Source organism: Saimiri boliviensis, chromosome 12 (genome assembly GCF_048565385.1).
Source record: "Saimiri boliviensis isolate mSaiBol1 chromosome 12, mSaiBol1.pri, whole genome shotgun sequence".
NCBI classification, from domain to species: domain Eukaryota; kingdom Metazoa; phylum Chordata; class Mammalia; order Primates; family Cebidae; genus Saimiri; species Saimiri boliviensis.
In genome coordinates this window covers 34,063,040-34,089,173 of record NC_133460.1, presented here as the reverse complement: position 1 = coordinate 34,089,173, position 26,134 = coordinate 34,063,040, and the positions used below count along the sequence as shown (strand labels likewise).

General features: G+C 45.8%; 1 protein-coding gene and 1 pseudogene across 2 annotated transcripts in view; one reads left to right on the top strand and one right to left on the bottom strand.

The window, feature by feature from the left end:
* The window catches only part of SNX29 (sorting nexin 29), a 596,746-nt gene that overhangs the window by 249,832 nt on the left and 320,780 nt on the right, over positions 1 to 26,134 (top strand). The window lies entirely within an intron of this gene.
* On the bottom strand, positions 7,879 to 9,196 carry LOC101028830 (fructose-bisphosphate aldolase A pseudogene; annotated as a pseudogene).

Below are 26,134 nucleotides of genomic sequence, written 5' to 3'. Positions count from 1 at the left end.
ATTTAGGTGAGAGCCATGTGTACTTGATTGAACTGAAACCTGTTGACTGTGCCGCTGCTTTGCCCTGTGGGGGTGCCCAGTGCTTCTGGGTGTGATGAGGCATTGAGACCTAGAGGGGACCGCCTCATCTGTCGTCATGGCGGCTGCCATGTATTGAGGGCTTACTTTTTGCCAGGCTGTTGGCAAGCATTTCATGGCCAGGGCTAATGGAATCCTTACCTTACTGCTTTATGATACATTCTCATCATTCTCCTATTTAACACAGGAAGAAACGGAGTCTCGTTAGGGGTTCAGCAGCTCATTGAAGGCCGTGTGGATAATGAAAGGGAGAGCTCAGGTGGATACCCAGGTCTGCTCACTCCAGAGCCATGGCTTTTACCTCTTGCCCAGGGAAGTGGCTTTGCCTGTGATAGCCTTCCTCCCCTAGCCAATATGCTGTTGGTATTGGAGAGTGGGGTGAGACTCTTTTTCCTCTTGTTTCTTGCTCAGCATGTAAAATACTATTCTACTTGAGTAGTACGTTATTGGGCACCTGGCATCAGCCTTCAAGAACCAAGTAGATATGGCAGATTTAGCATCTCCCTTGCTCTGTCCTTTCTTCCCACTCCTTTCTTCTTTCCTTCTTCTTTTCCTCTCTGTCCTCCTTCCTTCCTCTTTCTCTCTCCCTCCCTCTCCCTGCTTATTGCTTTCTCTGACACCTGTCTTATAGAGGGCCTGCCATGGCCAGGCCCTGGTGGAATGCTGCGATGCAGACTTGAGATGTGGTCACTCCCTCTGGGGCTGCCAGCCTGGGGAGGAGGGAGTGGTGACCACACCACAGGATGGTCACTAACACAGTGCTGAGGACATCCAGGTGCAGCATGAGCACCGTGCAGAGCTCCTCACCCATTCTCTAGATCAGCAAAGGGTTCTTGGAGAAAGTGACATTTGATCAGAGGGTTGAAGGTTGCGTGTGAGTTCTTTAGGTAAAAACAGGGAGGTGAGTTGGCCAAAGCTCACTGAAGGATTCTAAAGAGTATATGTGTGCAAAAGCAGGGAGGGTTTGTTTTTTTGTTTGGATAGTAAACAGGCACAAAACCAGGTAGTCCACCAAGACAAGCCTGATGGAGTCCCAGTTCTGTGTCCTTTTGCACACTTTTACAGTACTTTGAGAATGAGCCTAGGCAAATGTGACAGGGTTCTAAGAGCAGGATCAGTTCTCCTTAACTGTGGATTGAGATCCATGGCTGTGCACAGGGTCGGTTCAGAACCAAACTTGGGCATTCTCCCCTCAAAGGGTGAAGACTGTTGGCTCTGTTCAGCATGGACAGGATAGTCGATAACCTTTCAATCCAGCCTGTGGATCTTGACCTCTTATTTCAGTCTAAAATCTTTCTAACATTTGTTATCCTAACAAACATTGCCTTTGGTATTGATTAATCTTGATTAATATCAGCAATATTAATATCAATGCCTTTTATTATCTTCTGATCAGAGATAAAGACAGCCAAAGTCTTAATATATCTACCTTTAAGAGACATCTTTTTTACTTGGCTCTGGGTGTATCATAAACTTTGCAGTAGGCATCTGATACGATTTGGCTGTGTCCCCACCTAAATCTCACCTTGCATTGTAACCCCTACAATTCCCACATGTTGTGGGGGGAACCCAGTAGGAGGTAATTGAATCATGGGAGCAGGTCTTTCCCCTGCTGTTCTCGTGATAGTGAGTAAGTCCCATGAGATCTAATGGCTTTAAAAAATGTGAGTTTCCCTGCACAGTCTCTCTCTCTGAGTGCCTCCATCCATGTAAGATGTGATTTGTTCCTCATCCTGCCATGATTGTGAGGCCTTTCTAATCATGTGGATCTATAAGCCCATTAAACCTCTTTGTTTTGTAAGTTGCCCAGTCTTGGGTATGTCTTTATCAGCATTGTGAAAACAGACTAATATAGCATCCAGGTCAGCCCAGCTAGAAGTTGTAAGGTAGAGGCAGCGTGCAAAGTTAAAGGCCTTTCCTGCATTGCATGAAGATTTGAGGAGCTAATGTAGGAAATTGACCAGATCTCAGCAAAGCCCAAACAAGTCTTGTTCTTCCTCATGTGTTAAAAAATGTATTGACTTTCTAGCATCCAGCCCACATTGACTTGGCCACCCTGAATGTAGTTAACTCCACAATAATACACTAGAGTTAATGAAGAGGCTCTCCTGCCTATTAACTAACCCCAGTTAGACAGATGAAGCAATTGAATTCTGTGTTTTACACTGGGAAACTAGCCAGCATCCAGCCCTCATCCTCCGGCATTCTAGCAAGGGGCAAATTCATCCAAGGTACTAAACCCCTCGCATACAAATGACTTCTCTGTTGTTCCATTCTTTTCTAACAATTAATCCTAGTGATGATTAATCTTTTCACACTTAGATTATCTGAAGAACAGTCTTGTTCGACATCCTGGAGATCTGAAAAGTACTGTATGTGTTTAATGTTAATAGGCAGCCACTAGAAAGGTATAGAATAAATTGAATTAATATTGTCTGGGAGTTTGGGGTGTTGTAACCAGCAGAAGCCTAAAAATGAAGTGGATGCTGGCAGAAAGCATGAATCACTGCCCTGCAACAGGAGAATGTTCTCATGATTTTTTAATGACCCCCTGAAAATGAATGTGCACTATTAAGGTAAACTCTTTAAAAATTAAGGGTTTTGTAATTCTGTGAGTTTAAAAGGGGGAGAGAGAGGGAAAGAGGATCTGTAGACTGTATGGTTGATAGGAGGCAGCTCATGTGGCTGAAGGAGTCTTCGTGGAGCCACAGGTTCTTTCTTTATTCTAGAAAGAGGGCTTGAGTTTCCAGGGAAGCTGAAGGGCATGGACTGAGCCCTCAGGTGTTTTTTGTTTTTTGAGACAAAGTCTTGATCTGAAACCCAGGCTGGAGTACAGTGGTGTGATCTTGGCTCACTGCGATCTCTGCCTCTGGGGTTCAAGCAATTCTCCGGCCTCAGCCTCCCTCGTAGCTGGGATTACAGGTACTACACCACATCCAGCTAATTTTTTTTTTTTTTTAATATTTAGTAGAGATAGGGTTTCACTATATTGGTCAGGCTGGTCTTGAACTCCCAACCTCAGGTGATCTGCCCACCTTGGCCTCCCAAAGTGTTGGGATTACAGGCGTGAGCCACCACGCACCACCGAGCCTTCAGGTTTGGGTAGCACTTACATAACACATCCCCTGGCTGATTTCATCTGCAGGAGGCAGGGTCTGGCTACCATCCTTAATTCAAACCTGATTTGAATCTGTCTCTGAGAGGGAAATTTGGACTTGGCCGATGATCAAATAAGTTAAGGTTTGGGCCGGGACTGTGGTGAAGTCTGGGATGAGGCTGCAAACTCACTGTTGGGCTTTTGTACAAGACAGCATTGCTGTTGTAGTACAGTGCATCTGAGAGTCTGGCGGGTTGGGGCACTGCTTTTCTGTGGACATAGCAGCTCCCCCATTCCTCCCTATTGGACTTGCTCTGTCATCTCACAGGGCTGAGTGTTCTGATCACGACCCTGTGGTTAGGATCAACCCTGTTAAATGTATTTCTCGCCTCTGTATTTTCCTCATTTCTTCTCTTGGACCCCTTACCCCCCACCCAAATGATCTGCATCTCAGTGACCGTGTGGTGCAGCTCCACAGAAGATGGACGATACACACTTTCGCTGTTGCTCACATTTTATGGTTAACTGCCTGGAGTTCTTTAAAGTTCTTTTCATAGCAATTGAAGGCTGAAGGGCACACAGAAATCACCAACTCAATTCTGTCAACATTTGCTGAGTGTCCGTTTTCTGTGTTAGGCCCTGGGAGCTGGAGCTTATCTTAGGCAAATATATGGCGGGGAAAATATGTGTTTTCTAGATTCTTGATATTCAAAATGAGGTCTTCGAGGCCAGGCATGGTGGCTTCACCTGTAAGTCCAGCCCTTTGGCAGGCCAAGGTGGGCGGATCACCTGAGGTTAGGAGTTCAAGACTGGCCTGGCCAGCATGTGCAACCCTGTCTCTACTACAAGTGCAAAAAATTAGCCAGGCGTGATGGCTTGTGCCTGTAATCTCAGCTACTCCAGATTCCGAGGCAGGAGAATTCCTTAAACCCAGGTGGTGGAGGTTGCAGTGAGCTGAGATCGTGCCGGTGTACTCCAGCCTGGGAGACAGAGTGAGACTCTGGTTTAAAAAAAAAAAATCTCTGGACCAGCAGCAGTGACCTTGTTACCTAGGTGAGTGTTAGAGATGCAGGATGTTGCTGGACTGGCTCACGCTTGTGATCTCAGCACTTTGAGAGGTTGAGGTAGGAGCATCACTTCAGCCCAGGAACTCAAGACCAGGCAGGGCAACACAGTGAGACCCTGTCAGGAAAAGAAAAAAAGAAACGCAGAAAGTCAGGCCCCACCCCAGGCCTTACTGTCTCTGAGTCTGCGCTTTAACGAAGCCCCCAGCTGAGCTGTAGACACAGTAGTGTTAGAGGTACTGGAATGTTCTCAGTCTCTGTAGAGAGATGGAGGACAGATACTGAGATGTTACTGCTATTCTCCCTTCTACACCCATGGCAGGTGTCATTAATCAAACAGGATACTTTTCCCCAGTGATTCCTGTCTAAATGTCCAAACCTTTCTCAGCACAGTGTTACAGATGTTTGTCCGAGTAGGCACTCGAGGTCAAGTTGAGCTGCTTTACCTTCTCTCCAGCACAGAACATGACAGCAGCAGTATCCTGTGCGTTCTCTGCTTCCACTCTGGCCTCTCTTCCTCTGTTCTTCACAACACAGAGTTTTCTTTTAAAAACACAGATATGCTCAGGATATTTTCTTGCTTAAAACCCCTCAGTGACTTCCCATTGCAATTAAAATGAAATCCAGGCCGGGCGTGGTGGCTCAAGCCTGTAATCCCAGCACTTTGGGAGGCTGAGGCGGGTAGATCACGAGGTCAACAGATTGAGACCATCCTGGTCAACATGGTGAAACCCCGTCTCTACTAAAAATACAAAAAATTAGCTGGGCATGGTGGCGCATGCCTGTGATCCCAGCTACTCGGGAGGCTGAGGCAGGAGAATTGCCTGAACTCAGGAGGCGGAGGTTGCGGTGAGCCGAGATCGTGCCTTTGCATTCCTGCCTGGGTAACAAGAGCGAAACTCCGTCTCAAAAAAAAAAAAAAAAAAAAAAAAAAATGAAATCCAGATGCCTTACCATGACCTTCCCGACCAACCCTGCCTGATTTGACCCTGCCCACCTTTCCAACCCTGTCTGGTGCGCCGCTCCCCTCCTATGCTATTCTCTGCCTGTGTCACCTCATTTCAGTTCCTGGAACATGACATGCTTTTCTGGCCTCAGTACTGGTCAGACTTAAGTCACTGTCTCTTGAGTCTCCCCACTGTTCATGTGAAAAACCTAGGGGCACAGAGACTTGATCTGCCTGAGGCCACGTGGGGAGTCAAGAGCCAGAGGAACGTCATTGCAAAGCTGGAGATGTGGGGTGGCCTGCCTCCCCGCCGTGACCACACGAGGGAGCCTCCACTGAGTCTTCTGACTCCTGCCGATCTATCTAAGTCCACTTCTCTCCCAACCCTAAGTGCCTTGCAAGCTAGCTTACCCTCATTCCTTAGCGTGGATGTTGGACTTGGCACCTCCTCAGAGAGCAATTCCCTTTGAAGAATGGTGTTTTTTTTTAAAGACTGTCACCTGATGTTCTAAAAAAAAAAAAGTCAAGGAAGATACTTCATGTGTTCCTCAGATATCTACCGTCAAAGGGGTTTACCTCACGCTTGGAGTAGGGTAGAAGGTTGCTGTTCTTTGGGTAGTTTTGCCTTCAGCCAAGTCAAAAGGGATGAACTGAGCTGATGCTGAGGTTACTGTTGCCGTCCTACCTGTACCGGTCAACTGTGCTTGCACCTAGGTGGCTCAGGCAGCTCAGTTCTGTTTCATACTGGTCTGGTTGGACTTAATAGGTAATTCAGAGGATCTGGTTTCATTCTTTCCAGGACAGGGTTCAAACTTTTTCTATAAAAGGCCGGGTAGTAAATATTTTTGGCTTTGTTGGCCAGATGGGTCTCTGTCACAACTACTCAGTCCTGCTGTCATAGCAGCCATAGACATGTATAAATGAATGGGTTTGGCTGTATGCCAATAAAATTTTATTTACAAAAACGTGTGAGCCCAGATTTAGCCTCAGGGTCATAGTTGGTACACTCCTGTTCTAGGAGTGTTGAAACCAAAACAAAGAAAATGTAAAAGACAGCTTTGATTAGTTGTCCAAATTTGCTTGCAAACTGTCCGGAAAGATGGCACCTTAAGCTGGTCTTTAGACTCAGGAACTTGTTCTTAAACTTGAGAAACGTCACTGTGTCTGACTTCCTGTTTGGGCAGAGTAAAACCAGAATTTATCAGTAGCAGAAAATAGCCTGTAGTTTTCAATTAGACGATCACATTCTCTTCATTAGCAACCCATCTGCTGGGCCCACAGTAGTACTGAGGAAAGGTGCCTTTGTTAAACAGTAGCAGGATTGCAAAGTCCAAACTAACCCTCTTGCTTTAGTGACAGCTTGTTTGTGGAAACTGGACCATTCTGCAAATGAGTTCATCAGTCTTGCCTAAATACTGAAAGGACCTGTTCAACATTAGGGGAAATGCCAGTGTATTTTGAGACAGATCAAACGAAGCTGCAAGTAGACAAATTTTAGCATTTGTTTTTTAACTAATGAGCAGATGGTAGGCCTTGAATGCCCCAAATGCTTATCTTTGAGTTAGGTTGTGGAGAAAATAGGGAAACCAAATCCAAAGTGAATACATTAATGCTACTCCATCATCTAGAAATGATTTGGGCTGCAAGCTGCAGTTATAACTCTTAAGAATAATTTTTTTCCCTTGTAATAGTTGTATTTATTTATTTATTGAGACGGACTCTCTATCACCCAGGCAGGAGTGCAGTGGCATGATCTCAGCTCACTGCAGCTTCTACCTCCCAGGTTCAAATGATTCTTCAGCCTCAGCCTCCCACGTAGCTGGGACTATAGGCATGCACCACCATGCCTTGCTAATTTTTATATTTTTTATTACAGTTGGGATTTCACCATGTTGGCCTTGCTGGTCTCAATCTTGTGACCTCAGGTGATCCTTTCACCTAGGCCTCCCAAAGTGCTGGGATTATAGATCTGAACCACTGTGCCATGCTGGTAACAAGTCATTTAAAGGTTCAACTGTCTCATTAGGATATGAAGGCACAGGTTGATTAAATAGGATGCAAAGGTCTCTGGATTGGATTCTAAAACAGTCCCTTTCTACCATACCATCCCAGCTCACTAGGGAAAATGAGGAAACAGAACTTCCTTTAAAAGACTTTCCCCCTCTATAGACACTTTCTTAGAAACATAGTTGAGGCTGGGTTCACTCCTGTAATCCCAGTGCTTTGGGAGGCCGAGGTGGGCAAATCACAAGGTCAGGAGATCAAGACCATCCTGGCCAACATGGTGAAACCCCCTCTCTGTTAAAAAAAAACAAAAATTATCTGGGTGTGGTGGTGCGTGCCTGTAGTCCCAGCTACTTGGGAGGCTGAGGCAGGAGGATGGCTTCAACCTGGGAGGTGGAGATTGCAGTGAGCCGAGATTGTGCCACTGCACTCTAGCCTGGCAACAGATCGAGACTTCATCTCAAAAAATGAAACAAAATTAAAAAACAAAACATAAACTCCTGCTGTGCATACAGTGTTGTGTGTTGTTTTTTTCTCACTTAATCGTCTATCTCAAAGCCTCTTCTATCATTTATGTGGACTGTATTGCTCTAATTTATAACAACTGTGTGATATTCCAGCTAGAGGATAGACCAGAGTTCTAGTCAATTTCAAATTGTTGGGCCTTCCCCTGCTACCACTGGCTTAAATAGCTGTTAATTGGCAGTGTGCTGGAAAGGGTGATGGAGTTAGCATTCACAGATGACACCGCACACCACTGTGATAAGGAAGGCAAGAGCATGGGCAAGCCAGCCTGGAGCCCTGGAGTAGGAGGCCCTCTCTACAAGAGAATGTGGGAGGGGGTGGGGCCTGGAGTGTTGGAGGCAGCCTGGGAACACCTGCACTTGGTAGGCATGGTTAGAGATGAAGACGGACTTGCTGGCAGCAGCCCCGGTCTGACTGGTTGGGGGGTACTTTCCTTGACAGGCGAGGCTGTTGACCAGGGTGTGCTTGATGTACTCCTCCTGCGCTGCTGCCTTGTTTTCCTTCTTCCTGCCCCAGACCTTCAGGGCAGAGGTCTACAGGACTCGGCCCTAGGAGAAGGGCAGGGCCCTGTGCTTCAGCAGGGGGCACTTGTTAGTGGCCCTGAGGCTGATGGACGCCTTCTCCTCACTCTGGCCTCCAGAAAGGAAGGTGATCCCGGGGGCAGCACGGGGAACTGTGCGCGCAGTGCTGTGACAGTTGCCTCGTGAGAAAACTTCTGTGATCAGGTGTGGCCTGGCGTAACCATGTTGGGCTTCAGCAAGGTGCCTTCCAGGTAGATGTGGTGGTCTCTCAGAGCCTTGTAGACAGCAGCCAGCACCTTCTCGGTCACATACTGACAGCGCTTCAAGTCATGGTCCCCATCAGGGAGGATTTCAGGCTCCACAATGGGCACAATGCCATTTTGCTGGTAGATGCTGGCATAACGGGCCAGGACGTTGGCATTTTCCATGATGGCGAGGGTTGAGGGGGTGTGTTCCCCAGTCTCCAGCACACAATGCCACTTGGCGAAGTCAGCGCCATCCGTCTTGTACTGGGCACAGCGCTCAGCCCATCCAGCCCTTGGGTGGTGGTCTTACATTTGTCCCTGCCAGGGGGACCACGCCCTTGTCTACCTTGATGTCCACAACACCGCCCTTGGATTTGATAACTTGGGGGAAGGGACACCCATCATCCCCCTTCTGGTAGAGTGTCTCGTGGAAGAGAATGACGCCCCCGATGCAGGGGTTCATGCGGTTATCAGCTCTCAGCAGCAGCTGGTGGTAGAAGCACCGCTTCCCCTCAGTGTTCTCGGTGCCAATTGACTGCAGCCGCTTGGCAGAGCTCCCAGTGGACTCATCTGCAGCCAGGATGCCCTTGCCTAGGGCCACAATGCGGTGAGCGATGTCAGACAGCTCCTTCTTCTACTCGGGGGTCAGTGCTGGGTATTGGTAGGGCATCGTGCTGGTGGTAGCAAGTTCCGGTGCTTCAAAGGAAATTTCTTCCTTGGAAATTCAGACAGAGGCCCTTGGTTGTCAAGAGAAATAAATCTCTGGACATGGATCTGTCAGAGGGAAAGGGGTGAGGGACAGGCCTTTTTAAAAAAACTGTTACTATCCTGCAAAATGCTGCAGGGAGTGCTGTTTATGTACAGAATTTCCCTACATTTGTAGTTATTTTGGGGGATGTGGTCTGGTAAGCTGAATTGCCTAATGAAGTGCTAAGGTTTTTTGGACTTCTATTTTGGATTTCCATGTTGCTCACCTGGACTGTGGCCATTTGAAAGTGTCACCAGCAAGCAGGACCTGTTGGCTACTCTCACCAGCATTCATGGGTATTGACATTAGAACTCCTGTAGGCAAAAACCTAGCTGGTTATATTTGTAATTCATGAGTTGCTGTGGAGATAAAATACTTTTTTCCTGTGTTTATAAATCAGATTTCTTTTTGGTGAATTGTCAGCTCATTTTTTTGTCCTGTGTATTTCAAGGATTTTTCCTCTGGGCTGTGTGAGGGCTTGGTATCAATAGATGCTGGCCCTTTGTTTTAGTGGGTTCGTAAGTTCTCATGTCTGGGAGTAGTCACGAACTTTTTTGGTTATGTGCCCCTGTTAAGGTTTTTAGCAGTTGTTCTGATTTAGGCACTTGGACAGCCCATATTTTGAGGATGGAACCTTCAAGTGTTTGTTTGAGGACACTTTAAAGGGCTTGTGGACATTAAAGGAGAAGATGCGCTTGTAAGCCGTGTTAGTAGATGTGGTTTAAATGCTCAGGTTGGCTGGAAAGGTGGCTCACACCTGTAACCCCAGCACTCTGGGAGGCTGAGGTGGGAGGATCACTTGAGTCCAGGAGTTTGAGACCAGCCTCACCAACATGGTGGAACCCTGTCTCTGTGAAAAATACAAAAATTAGCTGAATATGATGGCATGCACCTGTAATACCAGATACTCGGGAGGCTGAGGCACGAGAATTGTTTGAACTCAGGAGGTGAAGGTTGCAGTAAGCCGAGGTTGCGCCACTGTATTCCAGGGTGGATGACAGAGTGAGACTGGGTCTCAGACAAACAAAGAAACAAGTAAACGTTTGAATCATGGTTTACGTTTCCTTTGTTAAACAAAAGAAGAGTTTTGGTTTTTAATGTTTCGTGGGCTTCATGGTGGAGTAGTGGAAACATTGGGGTTCTGGCTATTCATGAGAGTGTGATTCTCCCCAAAGCCAACAAGGACCTTTTCTTTTTCTTTTTGAGACAGGGTTTCACTCTGTCACCCAGGATGGCTGCAGCCTAGGGAGTGACTTTGGGGAGAAAATGTCCCCTTGAGGGGCCTGGAAACGAGATGACACACAGAAGTCAGCAAAGATTGATCCTTCTAAATATTATCCTGTGGAGACACCTCTGTGCTCACTTGCAGCCTCAACACTGAGTTCACAACTCACCCAGTGTGGGCTTGGAGGGGCATGGAGGCTGGTAGGGGGAGGTGGTCTACCCTCAGCTTGTCCTCTCAAGCCCCAGCCTGGCAAGTTGTAGTCTTGGGAGATTGAAACCCCGATCCTCACATTCTGGATGAGAGATGGAAGATCAGCTTGGTTTGCTGGAAATGCCTCCTTCATCTTTGTCTTCATCTTCCTATTCCTCCTCCTCCCCACTTCTTCTCCCTCTTCCTCCCTCCTCCCTGTAAAAACATGGAGTCAGTCCAGGTAGCCGTCAGTGGTAGACTGGATAAAGAATATGCAGTACGTATGCACTGTGGAATACTATACAGCCATACAAAGAAATTGTGTCCTTTGCAGCAATATGAATGCCACTGCAGGCCATTATTCTAAGCAAATTAGTGTCCCACCAGGAAACCAGATATTGCGTGTTCTCACTTACAAGTGGGAGCTAAACACTGGGTACTCCTGGACATAAAGATGCTAACAGTAGACACTGGGGGGCTACTTGAGGGGGAGGAAGGGAGGAGCAGGGGTTGAGAAACTACCAGTTGGGTACTATGATGGGATCATTTATACCCCAAACCTCAGCTAATGCAGTATACCCATGTAACAAACCTGCACGTGTACCCCCAAATCTAAAATGAAAGGTGAAAAAAATACATACAAATAAATTATATCTCATTTATTGAGATATAATACACATGCCATACTATTCACCTATTTAGTGCATGATTTGGCGATTTTTAATATATTCATAAAGTTGTGCCTCCCAAGTCCCAGCCTGGCAAGTTATAGTCTTGGGAGATTGTGTGTCTCCACAATCCATTTTAGAACATTTTCCCTCCCTCACTAAGAAGCCCATTTCTGTGTGCACTCACTCTCCAGACCCCAGGGCCTGGCAAGCCCCATTCTGCTTTCTGTCTCTGTGGATGTGCCTTTTTTGGACGCTTCTTATCAGTGGAGTCATACAGTGCATGGTGGTTTGTGATAGCTTTGTTTGACTTAGCATAAGTTTTTTCAAGGTTTATTTATATTGAAGCATGAATCAGGATGGCATACTTTTTATGGTAAAAAACATTTCACTCTAAGGATATGCCACATTTTGTTTACCCTTTCATTAGTCAATGGGTTTCACTTTCTGGTTATTATAAATAATGTTGCAATGAACATTTGTGTACAAGCTGTGTGGACATGTTTTTCATTTCTCTTGGACATAGACCTAGGAGCGGAATTGCTGGGTCAAAGCGGCTGTACTTTCCCACTGGCAGTGAATGAAGCTTCCAGTTATTCTAATGTTTCCTCACCAAGCATTTGTTATTGCCTGTCTTTTTTTATTGTAAACATCTGAGTGGATGTGAAATGGTATCTTCACATTTGCCAGTCAGTGGTTTAGATTTGCATTTCCCTGATGGTTGATGGTGTTGAGTATCTTTTCATGGACTTACTGACCATTTATAAATCTTCAAAAGATGTATTTTCGTGTCTTTTGTTCATTACTTAATTTGTTTAGTTGTGTTTTTTATTGTTGAGTTGTATGAGTTCTTTGTGTATTATGGATACTAGACCCTTAACAGAGATATGTGATTTATATATATATTTTTCCCATTCAGTGAGTTTCATTTTCTTGATGGTGTCCGTAAAGCATACATGTTTTTAGTTTTGTTGAAATTGAATTCATCTGTTTTTTCTTTAGTCATGTGTACTGTTGGCATCTTATCCAAGTTTGTTTTTAAACCAGTGTTACTGTTAATTTTATGCCTCAAAATGATTTGCTATTAGAGATGAAATGCCGTTGGCTTCAGGCCAGCGGTTCTGGGGGTCGATGGATGGAGAGTTGTTCATTCCCTGCTGAGTGGATGTATGATGGGTTGACGACTTCCTGTTTGGTTCTCAGCTCCCTACCTTAAATGTGGCTCTCATTCTATTCCGCGTGTGTTTCTCTCTCTTCCTCTGCTTCCTCCTTCTCTTCCCCTGAGTGTGTGTATGTCTACTTCTCTCCCTCATTTCTTCCTTCCTCTTTTGCCTCTTTTTCCTTCTCTGTCTTTGGCTTGGTCTCTTTCTCTTGGAATCGCTCTCTGTCCTGCCCTAATTTTGTCTCTTTTTTCATTTTCCTTTAATGTTTTCTTCTAAGCTGTTCACCTTATCAGATGACCTTTGCAGTTAGTCAGAAACAGGCTAACTTGCTCACTCTTTGTTTCCTTTGTCTCTCTCTGATTGTCTCTGGTGTTGAGTAAGTTTAGGGAAGATAAGCACAAAATGTCGAGTTCCCCTTCACCAGCGTGCCCCAGAGTTGGCAGAAGTCACTCAGAGACCAGCTAGTGCCAGGCATCCTGCAGTGCTCATGTTTCTAGCTTGCTGTGTGAGGCTGTCTCCTGGGCTCGCAGTACTTAATTTGAAATCTGGTTAGGAAGCTGCAATGATCCATTTTCACATTCAGAGGTACATTTTTGGCATGTCGGTTGGGAGCAGTGCAGGCAGATTTTTTTCTGTGCACTACTGCTCGAGTTTGTCAGGAGTTTTATTATGGAAATCACTATTTCTGCTTTCCATTTTCCCAAGTTACTTTTCTGTATTGATACATTTTTACCTGCGTAACACTGGGATATTTTTCAGGGTTCTTGCTTTTCGACTCAGTGGCAAGACTCAAAATAACACGGAGGAAAGAAATGAAAACTTCTGGGTTAAAAAAAGACTTGCATCCATATTTCCTTCAATGAAAGGAAACTTCATCAGTGTTTTGAACAGAAAAGTTAAACACAATAAAAAGTGGATGAAAGCATGGGTTGTAAATTGGGTATGTGTGTGTGTATGTGCGTGTGCTTGGGGTGTAGATTCTGACATAAAAATCACACTTCTTTTGGCAGTGTATGGAAACTCTAGGAAACTGAATGGTAACAGGTGAAGATTCAGAAATAAATAGCAATTTAGGGATTACTGGAAAAGTACAGTTTTCTGTTTCTGTAGGACTTCTTTCTGCTAGAATCGGGGCAGAATAAATGTTTCTTAAAACTTTCCTTCTCTCTCTCTCTCTCTCTCTCTGTCTCTCTCGCTCTGTCTCTGTATCTCTGTGTCTCTGTGTCTCTCTGTCTCTGTCTTATATATGCTGCTCCTGGTGCATAGGTAGCCCAGAACTGCTTTATATATTTATTTCCCAATACTATGGGTTTTGATTTAATATCTCTGTTTTCCCACATCAGTCTGACATAAATCTCATTAAATATGCATCCACAGTTGCTCCAAGAGTTAGCACATCGTCTGGTTGAACCAAAAGACTGAACCGAAGAGGGAAATGCAGTCATTGTTAGTCTTCAAGGATTTATTTTCAAAGCCTTCATTTGAAGACCCGTGGGGAGACTGAGGAGGGTATGGGCGACGGGAGAAGTCAGTGGTCTTGAGCCATCTGTTGAGGGTGACCTCTTTACTTTTGTACTTTCATTTCTTGCTATTCTTCTTCTTGTACTTTATACCACAGCAATGCTGAACTCCTTGGGATTACGCAAGGATATTATTTGCTGCAATGGTTGGTGCCTTGAAGCCCTTTTCTCATTACACCGTCTCTGTTGCATGGCTTTCCTCATCCTGGAATACTTAGTTTGAAGTGTGACCTACTCAGGAAGGACTCTCTGGGTCCAGTGATTGCTGTTCTTCCTCCTGTTGTGCTGACTGCTGTCACTACTGCCGTCTGTCCTGCTGTGCCTTGGGCTACCAATGACTGAAGACTCCCTATGTGCCAGGTATCATTGTGAGCTCTTTCAGATGCTGACATTCCTCTTAAGCAGCCACCACCCTATGAGATGAGGTGCTTCTGTTCAACCCATTTTGCGGAGTCACACAGCTTTTGAGCAGCAGACCATGGATTGCTACCCTGGCAAACTGGCCTCCCAAGTCCAGACTCTGGGGCACAACGCTGGTCCCATGACATCTCCCATGTCCCCATGCTGTCATTAGACTGAACACTCGTCACACGCTTCAGTGATTGAGCCTTTGGTCATCTTTCCTCTCCTAGTGGACCCTGAGTTGCTTGAAGGAAACGCTTCGTACCTCCAACAAGCCCTGGGAACTGTGATTGACACGTGGTGGGGGTCAGCAAGTCGGGGCTGCATGAATGTGTGGAGAAAGGAGGGTGGGGAGTAAAGGCACAGAGCAGCATCAGGGCTTCCCTGGAACTTGAAGGTTGGTGCAGGCATAGACCTCTGGCTGGCTGGGTCATTCTTACGGACTGTCTTGGGAAACTGACCTTCAGCCTCACAATAACTTCTCAGGAACGTGTTGGCTCTTTGCAGCAGTTTTACCTGGGGACAGGCAGATGCAGCACCCCACTTTCTAGAGTAGGCAGGTGGGAGGTAGGCCAGGAGGGTGAAAAGCCCTGTCCACCCCACAATCCTCACCCCCACCAGCATGAAACGGTTTCTGAAACCCGGCGGTGTTTCCTTTCATGCACAGTGGGAATCACGAAGTGTGTCCACTGGAGGGCCTTTAGGGAGCTCGGCAGCTATACCTCTTTCTGGGAGTGGGCAGTTTCGCCTGCTGTATATGCTTATCTCTAAGCCAGGCAGATTGCTTGAAGTCAAGAGTTTGAGACCAGCCTGGCCAACATGGTAAAACCCCCGTCTCTACTAAAAATACAAAAAAGCTGATCATGGTGGCGGGCACCTGTGATCCCAGCTACTTGGGAAGCTAAGGCAGGAGAACCGCTTGAACTTGGGAGACGGAGGCAGTGAGCCAAGGTTGTGCCATTGTACTCCAGCCTGGGTGACAGGGAAAACTCTGTCTTGAGTGAAAACTCCGTCTCGAATGAATGAATGAAAGAACGAATGATGAGACTTGGGGCGGGGTAAGATTTCATGATGCAGGGGCCACGGAAGCAACCAGGCTGGCATGCTGTTGTGACACGCATAGCAACTGAGGAGAAAGTAACTGGATGTGGGGGTTGAGGCTGGGTAAGGGTGAGGCCTACAAGCCAGAGAAAGGAGATGAGCCTCTGTGGAGGGAAAGTGGGCAGACCAGTGGCCTTTAGACATTTAAAAAATTATTGTGGTTAAAACATATGAAACATATGATTGACAATTGTAACAGTTTTTAAGGATATCATTTTATGGTATTACCTACATTTACAGTGTTGTGCAAACCATCACTACCATCCATCAGAACTTTTTCATCTTCCTAAACCAAAACTCCAAACCCATGAAACAACAGCATGGAGGGTGGTACTCCCGATCCTCCTCCCTCGCAGCCCCTGGCAGCCCCATTCTGCTTTCTGTCTATGGATTTGACTGTTCTAGGTACCTTGGAAAAGTGGAGTGAGACAGTATTTGTCCTTCTGTGACTGGTTTCCCTCCCTCGGCATGATGTCCTTGAGGGTTTATGTTGTAGCATGTGCCAGGATCTCTTCCTCCTCTAAGGCTGAATAATTCTGTATTTCATGTCAGCTGTTATTTTGTGTATTCATTCATCTGATAATAGACATTTGCATTGCTTTCCCCTTTTGGCTATTGTAAGTAATGCTGTTATGAATATGGGTGTACAGGTATCTCTCTGAGACCCTGCTTTCATATGGACCTTTTGTAAATTGTTTTTTTTCTTCTTTCCTTCTTTCCTTTCTTTCTTCCTTCCTTCCTTTCTCTTTCTCTCTCTCTCTCTCTTTCTCTCTCTCTCTCTCCCCCTCCCTCCCTCCCTCCCTCTCTCCCTCCCTCTCTCTTTCTTCCCTTCCTTGCTTTCCTTTTCTTTCTTGAGACAGAGTTTCTCTCTGTTGCCTAGGCTGGAGTACAGTGGCACCATGGTGTGATCTCAGTTCACTGCAGCCTCTACTTCCTGGGCTCAAGCGATTCTCATGCCTCAGCCTCCTGAGTAGCTGAGATTATAGGAATGTGCCGCCATGCCTACCTAATTTTTGTACTGTTAGTAGAGACAGGGTTTCACCATGTTGGCCAGGCTAGTCTTGAACTCCTGACCTCAGGTGATCTGCCTACCTTAGCGTCCCTAAATGCTGGGATTACAGGCATGAGCCACTGTGCCTAGCCATCTCTTAAAGTTTTAAATCAATTGTCAAGAATTGGGCATGATTCTTCACGCCTGTAATTCCAACACTTTGGGAGGCCAAGGTGGGAGGATTACAGGATGCCAGGAGTTTGAGACCAACCTGGGGAATACACTGAGATCCTGTCTTTACCCCCCAAAAAAAAGAAAAAGAAAAAGAAAAATCATCACCTGTCAGAATCTTCAAACCAGGTACAGTGGGTCATACCTGTAAACCCAGCACTTTGGGAGGCCTAGGTGGGTAGATCACTTCAGATTAGGAGTTTGAGACAAGCCTGGCCAACATGGTGGAAACCTTGTCTCTACTAAAAATACAAAAAAATAGCTGGGCATGGTAGCGCATGCCTGTAATCCCAGCTACTCAGGAGGCTGAGGCAGCAGAATTTTTTGAACCTGGGAGGTGAAGGTTGCATTGAGTTGAGATGGTGTCACTGCTCTCTAGTCTGGGTGATAGCCCAGCCTTTTGGATGGGCATTTCTTTTTCTTTTTCTTTTTGTCACCCAGGCTGGAATACAGTGGCATGTTCTTGGCCCACTGCAACCTCTACCTTCAGAGTTGAAGTGATTCTCCTGCATCAGCCTCCCAAATAGCTGGGATTATTGGCGCGTGCCACCGTGCCACTGTGCCAGGCTAATTTTTGTATTTTTGTTGAGACAGGGTTTCACCATGTTGGCCAGCCTGGTCTTGAACGTCAAGTGATCCGCCCGTCTTGGCCTTCCAAAGTGCTGGGATGTGAGTTGCGAGTCAACGCATCTGGCCTTGGATAGGTACTTCTCAGGAACCTCAGGGATTTGCAGCGGGGACTGCAAACCACTGCAGTTACTACACCGATAATAGTGTAACTGGTTCTTTGAGTTTGGAATTGTGCTTGGCTGCTGGTAACAAAGATAGGGCCCTGGTGGCTTAAATGAACAATATATCTTTCCTAGAAGGTCACACTTGGACTGTCCAGAGCTGGCGAGGGTCTCTGCCACAGTGCCAGTGTCCTGGTCCACTTTATCTTTCTTTCTTTCCCCCCGCCCCCCCCCCCCCCCCATTTTATCTTTCTGCTATGCTATCCTAGCTTAGCTTATGCTATCCTTGGCTTTTATCCTTGGGTTGGTCTAAGATGCCTACTGAGGTTCTAGCCAGCATGTATGTGTTCTAGGTAGGAAACAGGAGAAAACAGGAGGGCCGAAAGGACTCTGCCCTACCACCTGTCCTTCCTTGAAGGAGCTTTCTTGGGAGTCTCATCTTACAACTTGCGTTTACGTCTCATTGGCCGGAACTTAGTCAGTGGCACCACTTGGATGGAAGGGAGGTATGAAGTGTGATCTTTTAGCTTGGCACATGGCCTTTCTGAATACAATGGGGCTTCTGTGATGAAGGAGGAAGGAGGGGGTGGATGCCAGGCAGTCTGCCCTGGCTGTAGAGGTTGCTGGAGGTAGCTGGTGTTCATTGTGTTAATTGTTCATTGCCAGGAAGTGCATTCCATACATGACATGTGTTAGAGATGGCGTGTAGTGACCACCTGGAGCCCATGTCTCTAGCACTAGTGAACATTTGGCTAACCAGTAGAGCAAGTGGTCAGCACCCTTTTCTGGGCCGTATGTAGCTCACGGGACTGTCAACTCCTTGAGAACAGGAGTATTTGCTTTTGTCTCCCAAAGCACCTGGCCGGTGGTAGTTGATTAAGGGTATCTCCATCTTCCCTCCCACCCTCCTTCCTAGTCTGGGCACCGGGGCCTGTGACCGCTTCGTTAGCGGAGAGGTAGCTGCCAGTCCGCTTCGGTAGGTCTGTGCCCCCAGCCATTCTGGCGGCCTCCGTGCTGAGCTCGCGGCTCCCGCGAGCAGGGACGCGCAGGGACGAGCTGCCGAAGCAGCTTTGTGAATTAAGCGGTGTTTGGATGACCAGGAGTCACTGGTGTATGCAGCCCAGCAGCATCAAATCCCTGGCAGCACAGAGGCTTTTCCTCACCGGCACCGGGTGCTTGCCCAAACCAGTCCTGTGTATGAAGCAGTGGCAGAGACCGTGCAGTCAGCCCTGGGAATTCGGTACTGTCACACCCAGCTACCAGGTTTTGGGACCCTCTTGCAGGTCGAGAGATCGCCGGCAGACGTGCCATCCCAACTGTTCCCGACAGGTCTCAGCTAAGAATTAGAAGTATCTACCCACCGGACCCCTTCTCCCATAACTGCCTCACACCCTAGGCATTGACCAGTAAGACTGATGTCCAATTTCCTCAAGAAATTTTTCAAGCATCTTCCTTTTGGTTCCATCCGTTTCACTGTATCAAGATTCACTGAAGAACAAAATAAGACAAAATGACTATCTGCCAGGAACAGGGAAACATTTTGCCAATCTAATAAATAAAGATCTACTTAGATTGACAAAAAAAAAAAATATCCAGGAAATATCCACCAAATGTTGGCTTATTTAAACCAAAGCTATTTGTATTGAAAAATGTAATTTAAAAAATTTTTGGGCGGGTCTTGGTGGCTCACTCCTGTAATCTCAGCACTTGGGAGGGCAAGGCAGGAGAATCCCTTCAGGCAAGGAGACCCTGTTTCTACCCCCACCCCCCCCAAAAAAAAATTCCAATTGTGGGGTGGTCCCAGCTACTCCAGAGGCTGAGGCAGGAGGATTGCGTGAACCCAGGAAATCAGAGCCCCAGTGAGCTAGTGTCATGCCACTTCACTCCAGCCTGAGCAGTAGAGAGATACTGTGTCTCAAAAAAAAAAATCTGGTTATAAAGAAATGTAAGTCTATTAGAATTTTTAAAATTAGCCGCAGGACAGAAAGAGAAAAATCACTTGTAATCTCATCAACCAGAAATAGCACTGTTGAAGAGTTTCGAAGTACCTCTTCCCAGTCTTTTTTCTTTGTATTTAGAGTGTCTGTGTAAAACACATTTAGATCATTCTATGTGCAGCATTTTGCATTCTCTCGTTTCACTTGGTATTATATCATGAGCAGTTTTGTGTCTTTAAATATTTTCTTTGAATAGCCGTAATGACCACATGGTATCTCTGATACTTTCCACGGCTGGGCATTGAAGTCATTGTTATTGTTATTACTACCATGGTGAGTATCTTCATACCCACATGTTAGTGTATGATAATAATTCTCTAGGGTCAGCTCCTGTGAGAATTGCTAGGCCATTTAAGGCTCTTGGCAAAGATTGTCAAAACACTTCCCAGAAAAACATGTTTGATGGCAGCTGTGTACGGGTGTGCCAGTCAGGCCTCACCCTCCTTGGTACTGGGTGTTGTCATTTTAGTTGCTAATTTGATTGCAAGTTTTATTTTGTATTTTTACCGTTTTTGAATTTTTCCAAGCCTGTTGACCATTTGTCGTTTTCTTTGCTGTTAGTTTTTTAGTATTGAGTCTACAACAGTCTTGATTTTTTTGTCAGTTTTTGTTTCTATTAGATATTTTGGATGTGGCTGTGCTTATTTATAAAATAGCATTTCTTTGTCATTCCTTTTTTTTTTTTTCTTTGGTGCTACTGAGTTACTCTGTTGGCCAGGCTGGAGTGCAGTGGTATGATCTGAGCTTATTGCAACCTCTGCCCCCTCCCAGGTTTAAGCGATCCTCCCGCCTCAGCTTTCCAAGTAGCTGGAATTACAAGTGTGTGCCACCAAACCAGGCTAATTTTTGTATTTTTAGTAGATATGTTGTTTCACCATGTTGGCTAGGCTGGTCTCAATCTCCTGACCTCAAGTGATCCACCTGCCTTGGCCTCTCAAAGTGCTGGGATACAGGCGTTAGCCACTGAGCCTGGCCGTCTTTGTCATTTTTGTGGCAAATCTTTTTCTGCATAATTATTTTGACCCATAGTGGTTTTTAATTTTTACCTAATCAAATCTGTTTACTTTTTTTTGTATGTGATTTCTTCCATTTTTAGTATGCATGATTGTTGAAACAAGTACCTGCTTGCTTTTCTTGAAAAAATTAACTATTTGTATTTGTTCATTTTCTAGGTAAGCCTTAAACCTTGATTCCAGTAGTAAAATAATTAATCAGAATTTCAGTTATAATTTTAGAAGCTGCCTAGGTTGTTTTTAAGAGGAGTAATGAGTATTGGTTCAAATTCTTCTTGTCTGGGATTGGCCTGGTGGTCTGTTAGAATTCATTGTTGTGAACAAAAGAAGATAATTGTCTTAAAATTGAAGCAAGAAGCCCTGAAATAACTGTTTTACATTAAAAGAGACTTTATCGATTTATTTAACAAAAGTTTTGTCTTGATGAGACAATCTCATCATCAAGGATTTGGTGTTGCCAGGACCTATTCTGTCTCTGTGTTGGTCTGTCTGTGTTTATTTGTCTCCCTGGTCTTTTTATTTTTATTTTTATTTTTTTATTTGAGATGGAATCTCACTCTGTCGCCCATGCTGGAGTGCAGTGTTGCAATCTTGACTCACTGCAACTTCCACCTCCCAGGTTTAAGTAATTCTTTCCTGAGTAGCTGGGATTATAGGCACCTGCCACCATGTCTGGTTAATTTTTGTGTTTTTAGTAGAGACCGGATTTCACAATGTTGGCCAGGCTGGTCTGGAACTCTTGAGCTCAAGTGATCCACCTGCCTTGGCCTCTCAAAGTGCTGGGATTACAGGTTGAGCCACCACGCCCAGCCTCCCTGGCCTGTCTTTATTTCCCCTTCTCTTTCAACGCTAAAGTCATCTATTATGGGGCCATCTTCAGACAGTTTTCTCTCTCCTTATGGCTAGAGGATGATTGCAGCAGTTCCAGAACTTTACAATTCATGTTCTGTGTGGAAAGGGGGCACCTGCCTCTGTGCCAGGAGGCTGTGCCCAGGTTCCCAGACTCCAGCATGCTCATCTAAGAACCCATAGCTGGCCAGGGAGGTTGCCCAGCTCTGAGTGGCCAGGCCCAATTCACATGCCGCTTCTGAAGCTGGGTTGGAGTCAGGCCTGGAGTAGATTCAGTGGAGTATGAAAGCTGGGGAGAATTGGCTTCCCAAGCAAAAGTTGGGCGCTCTTTCCCAGAAGTTGCATATATGAGGTATGGGTTTCTGATCTACAGTAAATGTTCATAATAACTGCTTGTGAGTGGTGGAGTACAGCCTTGAACCCTACTTGTTTGACCTCTTGGGAGAAGGAAGCTATCTATAAACATACCTTAATCATATGAGTCTTGATGTTGATAGTTTACTTGTCTTTTATCTTGAAAGTGGCCATCTCTTTCTCTGTCAGTGGTTGGAGAAGAATTAGTCAGCTAAGTTTCACAGAGAAGAGCGTTCATCTCAGCGTTTCAGCTATGTCTGATTTGGCTGGCTTTTTTTTTTTTTCTTTTCTTTTTTTGAGGCAGAGTCTCACTATGTCACCCAGGCTGGAGTACAGTGGTACGATCACAGCTCATTGCAGCCTCAACCTACCAGGCTCAAGCAATCTTCTCACCTCAGCCCCACCCGGAGTGGCTGGGACTACAGGTGCACACCATCATGCCTTGCTGGGTTTTTGATAGAGACAGGGTTTTGCCATGTTGCCCAGGCTGGACTCAAGCAGTCCTTCTGCCTCAGCCTCCCAAAGTCCTGGCATTACAGGCGTGGGCCACCATGCCCAACCATCCCTCATGCCGCAAACTCTACTGCCCCTCTGAGTTCAGCAGGAGTCTCCTTTTTGGAGAGGCACATGGCTGTGGACACTTCTGGGGACTGGCAGTTCACCTGTCCATCTTTCACATGTCCTGGCCTGTGGGCTGGATGAATGGAACTGTGGGTAGCACACAGCATTGACAGAATTTCTCTTCTCGCTCTTTCTGTATCTTTCAGTGCATGTCTGGCATCTCTCATGCACACACCAATTCAGGCACATAGTTGGCAGCAAATAATCTAAATGTGCATTTGATGCCACTCTAGGGTGTGTGCCAGATACTGGGTTGCCTTCATGTGCTCCGTGTGACCAAAGTCTGACCCTGTAGCCTGGACGCATTGCCTGTCTGGCCGTGACTGACCTCTGAACCTGTGCTGCTTGTATTCTGCCGCCCTGTCATTCCACTCCTCTCCTACACACCCGATGTCTCTGACTGCAGTTGGTATTTGATGCCTGTGTGATAGATTTATTCATAGTTTAATAAGAACACGTTAGGCTCAAGGACTCAGGAAGGTGAGAGATTGTTAGTTAACTTTTACTCGATCCTGCTGGTTTTTCTTGATCTCTTAGGGCAGCTGTCTCCAACCTTTGGGGCACTGGAGACCGGCTTAGTGGAAAACAATTTTTGCATGGACCAGTCTGATACCCTATTTTGACGCAGCCATCTGTGGGGTATATAATTAGTTTGAATAGTTGTATGGTTGGGCTTTAGGTCCATCCCTTTAGAACACATCGGAAGCTGGATTGCAGGCCTGGTTCTACCCTCATGGGAGCCTGGTGGGCTCATTCACCCTCTCAGAGTACCATGTTGCGCCTCTGCTCAGACAGAAGCACCTCCTGGTGCCCCTGCATCAGAGACTCATGTGGATTAAATAGGATAATAACTGTTAAAACTTTGTGTCTTTGCATAAGTCCATTCAATGTATCTGTAACCATTGTCAAGTGTCATGGAGTCCTTTGTGGTTCTGGTAGAGATTAGGTTCTCACCAATAAAATTACTCTATTGGTGGTAGGGGTGTGGTTTCAGGATAAAATTGTTCTACCTCAGATCATCAGGCATTAGATTTTCATAAGGAGCACTCAGCCTAGATATCATGCGTGCGTAGCTCACAGTAGGGTTCATGCTCCTATGAGAATCTAATGCCACTTCTAAGCTGATAGGAGGTGGAGCTCAGGTAGTAATGCTTACTCACTGGCCACTCACCTCCTGCTGTGTGACCTGGTTCCTAACAGGCCACAACTGTTACAGGTCCATGGCCTGGGGTTGGGGAACCCTGCCTTTGGGTGCCAAAGTGGTGTCTAGGATTTTGAGAATGGAAGAAAGGACTGTTTTTTCCTCGATATGATAACACAGGCCAGGTGTGATGGCTCACACCCCAGTAATCCCAGTGCTTTGGGAGGCTGAGCGGGGTGGATCACTTGTGGTCAGGAGTTTGAGACCAGACTGGTCAGTAAGAGAAACCCTGTCTCTACTAAAAATGCAAAAATTAGGTGGGCATGGTGGTACGTGCCTGTAATCCCAGCTGCTCTGAAGGCTGTGGCAGAAGAATTGCTTGAACTTGGGAGGTGGATGTTGCAGTGAGCTGAGGTCATGCCATGGGACTCCAGCCTGGGTGGCAGAGTGAGACTCTCATCTCAAAAAAGAAAAAAAAATTGTACAAATCACCTGTGTAGAATGGAGGGTTTCTTGTGTGCTTCCTGGAAGCAAAATTGTCTTTTCAGTACTGATCAGAGCGCTGGTGTCTAAATGGAGGATGGTTTATCACTGTTTGAGAAACACTTGAGCATCTTTAGGCTGGAGGGAGTGGTATGAATGGGTTAACAAGGAAGACCCCTGGTTAATGCTCAGGCACAGATATGCGTTGCTGGTGGAGTCACATTTCTCACCATTTGTTACTGTTACTTTAATTTGAAATGGCAGTTTTGTGTTCTTAAAAGAACAGTCACGTTTCTCCTTTCAGATTTGTTGTGGCAATTTATTAGTGGGTCTAATTATAATATTTGTTGGATGAAGCCTCAGGTAAGATCCAGCTAACTGGTGGTAGCATTGCTTTAAAAATAGTCTGAAAGGGCATAATTTTCTTACAGTGATAGAAAACATTGATTTCTCCCTCTCCAAAAAAACAATTCTTAATGGTATACTTAAATTGAACAATGAGAAGATTTTTGTTGTTGGATTCCTTAAGTAGTGGTCAAGAGTGTATGCTCTGAAATTGGTTGTTCTTATGGTGAAATCCTGGCATTGCGCCCTATGAGCGGTGTGACCTCAGCTGAGTTATTTAACATCCCCCAGTCTCAGTATTTTCATCTGTTAAATGGTGTAATGAGAACTCCCTCACAAGGTTGTTGAGATGTTACATATATGATACATGTAATATGCGGTGACAGGGTATATAAAGGGCTCAGTAAGTGTGACTGCTATTCTGATTACTTTGTTTGAGTTCATGTCATCTGCTTGGGTTTCAAATTATAGTGACAACTTCTTAAATTTTTTAAGGTAGGATATGTCGACTTCTTCTAGTTAAATTTATGAGGGAAAAGTCTCCTAAACAGCTTTAAAAATAGAGTGATTGAAGTTTAACTTTATTCTTTTTATTCCCCCCCCCCCCTTTTTGACCAAACAAAAACCTGTGTGTGTTATGAGGCTCCTTTGCTGCCACGCCTCCTCCTGGTGTGTGGAACCAGTCACAGGCCTTGATCAGTGAATTTTGGCACGGAAGGACTTTGCCTGCAGAAGTGGCATCTGTTTCTTTGGCTGGAAACACTTGAGTTGGCAGCTCCAGGGTTGTAGCTTTGTGGTTGATGGTGAGGGTGGGGAGAGGTGAAGTGCTTGGGGAGACACAGAGCTTCTACTTCAGGAACCTGAAGGCACTGGGGCTGCAGGTTATGTGTTTGGACCCATCAGTCATCTGACTGTGGGATAGTAACTTCCTTATGCCCCAAAATCATCTTCTGTGAAACAGGGATATTAACAATGCTTAATGAGTAGGTTTTTGAACAGAGTGGGTAAGTCAACAAAAGGTAACACTCTACCTGGTGTGTGGGAAGCACTCCATAAACAGCAGCTGCTGTGTTTCTATCTCTGTTATTACTTTCCACATAAAGCACAGATGATGACCAGGAGGGTGCAGACCTGTGTCGGCTTTGTTATCCTTCCCCTGGAGTTTGTAATTCAGGCTGACTTACATTAACATGGAAATAAGCTCTGAGGAAGCAAGAGGGTGCAGGTGACAGGCATCGCTGCAGGCAGACCGCTCCTAATTCCCTCGTCCTTTTTGGGTGAGTCACAGCTGGGACCAGTCTCTGGATTAAAAACAGTGCTCATGCCCTCAATTTCTGCTTGAAAAAAGAAACATCAGCCAGGCATGGTGGCTTAAGCCTGTAATCCCAGCACTTGGGGAGGCTGAGGCAGGCAGATCTTTGGAAGTCAGGAGTTTCAGACCAGCCTAGGCAATGTGATGAAACCCTGTCTCTACTAAAAGTACAAAAATTAGTCGAATGTGGTGGTGCACTTCTGTAATCCAGCTACTCAGGAGGCTGAGGCAGGAGAATCATTTCGAGGCGGAGGTTGCAGTGAGCTGAGATCGTGCCACTGGGCAACAGAGTGGGGCTCTGTCTCCAAAATAAAGAAATATCAACAACAACAAAAAACTAGTGCCAATTCTGATCATTCATGGTTGAGTCCCTGAGTCAAAGGTCAGCCTTTATGTGTGACCAGCACAGAGTGACCAGTTGGTGATACTCTTAGAACAATGACCCCAGTCCCACGGTGGTCACTGGCAATAGTAACAGCTGCACAGGGTCTGGTTAGGTCTGGATGTTGGGGACGGGTCTGGGGTGACTTCTTTGAGGAAGAGATGTTGGAACTCAGATCTGTGGGAGGA